The sequence below is a fragment of the Myotis davidii genome, unplaced genomic scaffold, assembly GCF_000327345.1.
Source record: "Myotis davidii unplaced genomic scaffold, ASM32734v1 scaffold1527, whole genome shotgun sequence".
NCBI classification, from domain to species: Eukaryota; Metazoa; Chordata; class Mammalia; order Chiroptera; family Vespertilionidae; genus Myotis; species Myotis davidii.
The window spans coordinates 439,497-446,588 of NW_006298269.1; the positions used below are offsets into that span (position 1 = coordinate 439,497).

Sequence of the window (7,092 nt, forward strand, 5' to 3'; positions counted from 1 at the left end):
GCCCAGTTAATGAGCAGCCAAGACCGACAAATACCCGTACTCACACTCTCTCAGTAGAGCAGCCCAGACTGGAGCTGAGCAGATAAATGAAACAGTGCCCAACTCCCCGGATAGGCATGGGGGCACTCCTGGCACCCATGTCCCAGAACAGAATTCTTGACCAACGTCTTGGTGGGAACCTACCGGAGGAGTTAAGACTGCGTCCAGTCCCCCTTCTCGGTAGCAAATTAGCTAGTCACACACAAACAGCGGTTCACTCATAATTCCTCAATCGAATCCCTTTTTAAATTTTCCAACATGCAATTGAGAACAGTGGGTTTACTCTGTCCTGACCCCATGATGATTGATGGCGAGACACAGACAAGAGAGGGGGTGACCTGTTTTCACAGATCCTCACGCAGATGCCTGCCTGGACGCGTCCCTTGGGAGTTTAGATTCGTCTGAGCTAAGGTGCACCCGTATAAACCCCGGGCCTGGACGCATCCCTTGGGAGTTTAGATTCGTCTTAGCTAAGGTGCACCCGTATAAACCCTGGGCCTGGTCACCTCCATGTGGGGGTGAGTCACTGTTATGCCATATGACGAATCGTGGAACCGCAGGTTGGGGCCCACTCGGACTCCGTAACCAAAGTCGTGGAGCCACACAAAGGAGAGGAGAGGGCAGGCCCTCTCCCTCCACACTCACACTTTCACCATTCACTCAAAGTTTAAACAATCTATCCAATTCCTAACTAATTCCCAATTCCTTACTAATTGCCTAAGGGAGCTCTATGGCTTCCCGGGAGGTGATCAAGCTCCCCTCCCACTCACTTGGCGTGGGCTTGACTGATAGGGGGTCGACAAAGACGACTGACCCTAACCCATTTTGACAAAGACAAAAAAGAACAAAGACAAAACAAACCAGACAAATGCAACCTAAGGTTGCCCAGACCAGGACCCCCCAGACGCAGTCGAATCCGGGTGGTCAGACTCTGAGGTTCCACTGCGTCCAGCCCTCTTTTGAGTCCTAAAGGAAGGGACGGAGACTGGAGTGTCCTTGCCTGGGGCGTCTGGGGTGTCCACCGACAACTCGGCCGGAGTGGATCTCACAGGAGCCTCCACATGTAATGGGTGACCCGTGGAGATGACCACCAGGAACTCAGATCAAAATTTGGGAACCTTTATTAAGCTGGCCAGCGACTACAGTTACAGCACCCTGCCGAAGCAGAGGCTGAATTGCAGCCCCGACCAGATGCGGAAGCAAGTTTTTATTCACAAAAACCACAAAACAGTTGGCTAAAGAAGCAATTTATTCACAAAAACCACAAAACAGTTGGCTAAACATACACAAAGTTCGTCACTCTATTTCTCAACACAAGATACATACCTTTGAAAGGTCACAGGTTACAGGCTCATACCTTTCTTTGAAAGGTCACAGGCTCATACCTTTGAAAGGTTAGGTTCCCGGAGCCCGTCACCCCTGGCTAAACCGTGACCTGCTTGTAAAAATGTTAAGAGGGAGCTGTGGTCTTTGCAACAGAGCCAGAGACTGTGATGACCCAATTTAACTGTAACCTTCTATTGTTCCTAAGCCCTGGGGCGTTTATTACAATAAAATTTCAATTATTAATTAGAGAAAGTCGAGCACTTCAGATATTGAAACATATAAAGATGTTATAAAATATAAAACTAAAACATTTTTATCTTGATGCAGGAATAGAGAGATCAATGAAACAGAACAGAGTTCAAAAATAGACCAAGTATACAGGGGGATTTAGTATGTGATAAAGCTAGTCTTTCAAATCAGTGAGGAAATGATCGACTTAATAAGGGATGAGTGGGGCCTAAGAGCCTTGTAGATAGTAGTGAGCTGAATCTTCTACTTCACTACTTACACCAAAAGAGGTTTGTAGTTATCCACAAATTTAAGCATAAAAATATGATGATTAAAAGTACCAGATGAAAGCATGTGTGAAAATTTGTAATAATCCTGGAGTGGAGAAGGACATGAAAATCAGAAGCCAAAAAAGGGGAATACTGAATTTTACTCCTTAGAAATGAAAACTTTTGGAACTGGAAAAAAAATTACAAAAGAAAAATGTGGAAAAAAGTTTCAGCTCATAGAAGGCAAATTTCCTTTAAATGCATAATTCTATAAAATCAATAAATTTACCAATAGGCCAGTATGAAATGGGCAAAGCATATGAAAAAGCAGATCACAAAAACAAATGGTTGATAAAGAAATAAAAAGACTTTACTTAGGGCATCCATAGACCTCAAAGGACCTTTTCTTTAGACCATACTCCTCAGATAATCTTCATCCCATCCTTTTTTTCTTAAAGAATATTTTTAAAGCTTAAATTTGTATATTAATTTAGGACTTTATTTAGAAGTATAGGCTGTCTTTGGTGGCAGCAGTATATTCTGAAATGTTTCATAGATATTTATACTTTTGAGTAAAGATGGTGTTGCTGAACAAAAAAAAAGAAAGAAAAAGATGTTTCATTTCACTTGTAGTTAAGTCAACTGAAATTACACTTCAGGGAGGCATTCCTCATTTATGAGATTGGTAAAGGCTGAACCAGTTGATAATATCCACTGTTCATGAGCATTTGGGGAACTCTAGAATACTGTTGGTTGGGAGTATAAATTAGTATCATAGGGGATTGCTTAAAAAATTATGGTATAATTCATTAGCAGAATACTATGCAACTATTAAAAAGAATGAAATAAACTGTGTTTTACTTGATTCAGTTGACTACTTTGCGAGTCGTCTGAAGAAGTGCAAGGGTGGAAGCAGGAAAACCAGTTACTAGGTTTTTGCATGAATTGAGGCAAGAGATGATTGTTAATTGAAATAAGAAAAGTTATAGGCAGTGTACGTGATATGATTCCATTTGTACATAACATACACCATAACATGCTATATATGGTGCATGATATGACATTATATTTGATATGCTCAAGCAGTGTCTTTCACTGGAGATCGGACAGAGACTTTACTTCAGTTTGTATTGTTAGATTTTTTCTTTTTTTTACAATATGCCTATAGTTAATTTACAGCAAAATTAAACTTTTACAGAAATACAATATTAACAATACGGGAAGTTAGAGGAATAATGTCATGAAATTACCCATCATCTCACCACACTATAACTTTTGTTTCCATTAAAATGTTTTTCCTGCCGAAACTGGTTTGGCTCAGTGGATAGAGTGTCGGCCTGCGGACTGAAAGGTCCCGGGTTCGATTCCGGTCAAGGGCATGTACCTGGGTTGTGGGCACTTCCCCAGTGGGGGATGTGCAGGAGGCAGCTGATCGATGTTTCTCTCTTATCGATGTTTCTAACTCTCTATCTCTCTCTCTTCCTCTCTGTAAAAAATCAATAAAATATATTTAAAAAAAAAAGATTCTCTCTTTGTCTTTTAAAAAAAAATAAAATGTTTTTCCTATGTATTTTAACACGGTTGTATTTGTTTTTATAATTTATATGCAATTTTTGTATCCTGCTTTAAAAATTTAACAGTACATACTGAATAATTTTCCATGTTGCTTAGAGTTTAAGTAATTGTCATCGCTGCATCACAGCACATCAAGTGCACTAACAATATTTCTTTGTTGCTGGAAACTCCCAATGCTTCCAGTTTTGGTAATTACAGTAATGTTGCAATGAAGAGCTGACTGCTTTCTTATAATAAAGCCTCACTATTGGAATTACTGATGCAAAGAGTATGGCTTTCTCATGTCTCTTAATTAACATTAGCAACTGTTTTCCAGAGCAGTTGCACATAATCATATTCTGCCTCCAGTAATGTATGAGAGCCTCTTTCATGATGCCTTGGCCAGTATTAGGTATCATATATTTGAGGAATGAGGGGGCGGGAGGAAGGCATGTCCCTGTTATTTTCATTGGCATATTTGGTATAGATTGGGTTGGTGTTCTCCTTTTGTGAATTTTCTGTTTGCATCCTTTGCCCATTTATCTATTAGGTAATATTTTGCTTAATAATTTTCATTGATTTGTATAACTGGCCTATTAAGGTATTTCCCAGATGTGTGAGTTTTAAGTTCTTATGAGGTCAAATCTGCCTTTTTTTTTCTTGGTGACTTATATTTTCTTAAAATATATTTTTATTGATTTCAGAGAGGAAGGGAGGGCGGGAGAGAGATAGAAACATCCATGATGAGAATCACTGATCAGCTGCCTCCTGCGTACCCCTAACTGGTTATCGAGCCTGCAACCCAGGCATGTGAATCTTGACCGGAATCAAACGTAGGACCCTTCAGTCCACAGGCCAAGGCTCTATCCACTGAGCGTAACCGGCCAGGGCATTGGTGACTTATATTTCTTAGAAAGTCATTCTCACTTGTAGAAATGACTTTTTTTGAATGTAGGTGATCCTCCTATAATTAGATGTAACATAGGAACTAGATTTATTTCCTCCTGGTATTGCTAATTAGATAATCTTTACAACCCCTCTTTCTCTTGGATCTTTCAGCATGGGACTCCCTCTAGGGGAGGCCTGCTGTGGTGGGTTCATAGCCCTACATTTCTTCCTGCTTGGCTGCCACTAATACCATCTCAGAAAGGCATAGAGATGTAATCGGTTTCTAGGGGAAGAGTGCATCGAGATTACAACTGAGGTTGAAAGTGTAGACTGAGTTCAAACCTATCTTTATCATTCACCAACACTGACCTTGAGCAAGTTATTCAATTACTCTGTGCCTGTTTTCTTGTTTCTGAACAGAGCATAATAGTGTATGTCACATAGGGTAGTGTGATGATTAAATGATCTAACATGAGACAAAGAGCAAGGGCTGGCACATAGTAAACTCTCTGTGTGCCCTGCTGCTTGCAGAATATATGACAGTCAGTATGTATAGTGCTCAAGGGATGTGAATACTCAACATACCCCAAGTCAACAATTCAACAAATATTTATTGAGGACCTACTTTTTGTTTTGTTTACCAATCACTCTTCTAGGTCTGGGAGGATACATTGGTGAACTTTTCTCATAGCTTATAATCTAGAGGAGAGAATTTGAGAAATATAAACAGATGAGTTATTTCAGATAATGGTAGATGTTATAGGTTGAATTTTGTACCCCCAAAAGATGTTGAAGTCCTAATCCCAGCACCTGTGATGTGACCTTATTTGGAAATAGTGTCTTTGAAGATGATCAAGTTAATGAAGCCCTTAGGGTGGGCTCTAACCCAATATGACTGATGTTCTTATAAAAAGGGGTACTTTGGCCCTGGCCGGTATGGCCCAATTGGTTGAGTGACGTTCCATGCACCAAGAGGTCACTGGTTTGATTCTTGCTCAGGGCATAAACAAGAATCAACCAATGAATGCATTAATAAGTGGAACAAAAAATGGATATTCTCTCTCTCTCTCTAAAAATCAATTTTTAAAAAATTTTAAAGGGGCAATTTAGACACAAAGATAGTCATAAACAGAGGGATGACAGTTGGTTGGGGTGTCGTCCAGTGAACAGAGAGGATGCTGGTTTGATTCCCTGACAGGGCACATACCTAGGTTGTGGGTTCAACCCTCAGTGGGTGTGCATATAGGAGGCAACCGATCAATGTTTCTCTCACAAATGGATGTTCCCTCCCCCCATTCCCGTCTCTATAAAACCAGTAAACAATAACTTGGGTGAGGATTAAAAAAAAAGAAAACCGAAGGAAAAGGGGGAAACAGATGTTAATGAGCAAGAAGGGTAGTACGGGCTATGTTATATGTAGTCTTGAATAACGGAAAAGGACTTTTTTTGAGTCTGAAAACAGGAATGATAATTACATAGTTTAAAGAATAACCTTTTCATGCTAAACATTAACAGGTAGCTTATTTGACAATAGCTACTATGCATGTAGTGTCTGCCTTGTGACCCGGTACTGTGCTAGTTCTTTGAAATATATATGATTTTCAGTACTCACAACCCTACAGAATTATATATATTTGTTAATAGTGATTAAAGTAAAACTTGACAGATGAGGGAATTGAGACTTAGCATTTCAGTAATTTTATCAAGACAGCACAGTTAGTAAAGAGCTGAGGTGGGATTTAAAACCAGGTCTCTCCCTGATTGTAAAGGCCATAGTCAGTTGCACTTCATTTAACTGCATATGCCCATCTCCCTTGCACTTAGCATAGAGGCCTGACCAGGATAAATGTCTAGCAGTAGCAGCGACCCCAAAATATAAATCAGATGACCTGCCTTTGCACTTAATACAACTTGTTTCCTAACAATCCTCCCCACTCCACTCCCAGCTCGCTAGTCTTTCAATGTCTTCAATAAAACCCATGCTATTCTCTCTATTAGTCATTTGTTTCCTGGCATTTATTAAATTCTGTCATTTTTTTCAGTTTACTTTCTGGTGTCTTTTCCCAGTATTAATCCCCATGAGATCCGAGAATTTGAGTTTTGTTTACCTTTGATATCCCAGAGCTGTGCTGTTCAATACCGGAGCCACTGGTCACATGTGGCTATTCAGTACTGCAAATGTGGCTCCTCTGAATTGAGATGTGCAGTGAGTGTAAAACTCATACTGGATTTTGAAGACTTGGTATGAGAAAAGAACGTATATGATCTCATTAATATTTTTTAAGATTGATTACGTGTTTAAATATTTGGCGAAACTAGGATAAATATATAATTAAAATTAACTTCACCCGTTTTACTTTTTAATGTGGCTACTAGAAGATTTTAACTTACACTAAGTGACTCATATTATATTTCTAGGCTCTGAGGCAGTGTTGTCCCAGAGCCTCGCCCAGGGTCCTGACTCATGTTATTTAGCGAAATAACCAGTGTTAACAGACAAACTGAAAAAAGAAAAAGAAGAGGGTGAGTGGAGGCATGACATTTGCCTCCCATTAGGACCATGGATACAGCGTTGTCCTAGATGTCAGGGGACCTGGGTTCTGTTCCAGGATTCACTGTGGAGCCGACCCCACTCTGGGGGTCACTCTGCCCATCAGGCAGCGGATCTCCAATGTCTGAAAGAGTATGAGTAAACGACGGAGAACGGTGGGGAACCTGGTACAACACACCTTCTCCTCTCTTTGGCTCGAGCACAGCACTAGAGCTTCGGCGGCCAACGGGAGGAGGC

General features: G+C 40.4%; 1 protein-coding gene across 1 annotated transcript in view; it reads right to left on the reverse strand.

Moving 5' to 3' along the window:
• BECN1 (beclin 1, autophagy related) overlaps positions 1-7,051 on the reverse strand; it is a 21,046-nt gene extending 13,995 nt beyond the window's left edge. Inside the window, exon 1 of the mRNA XM_006773890.2 lies at positions 7,034-7,051. The gene's annotated coding sequence lies outside the window, so the exon portion shown is untranslated. The remainder of the gene's footprint in view (positions 1-7,033) is intronic.
• Between the last annotated feature and the right edge of the window lie 41 nt (positions 7,052-7,092).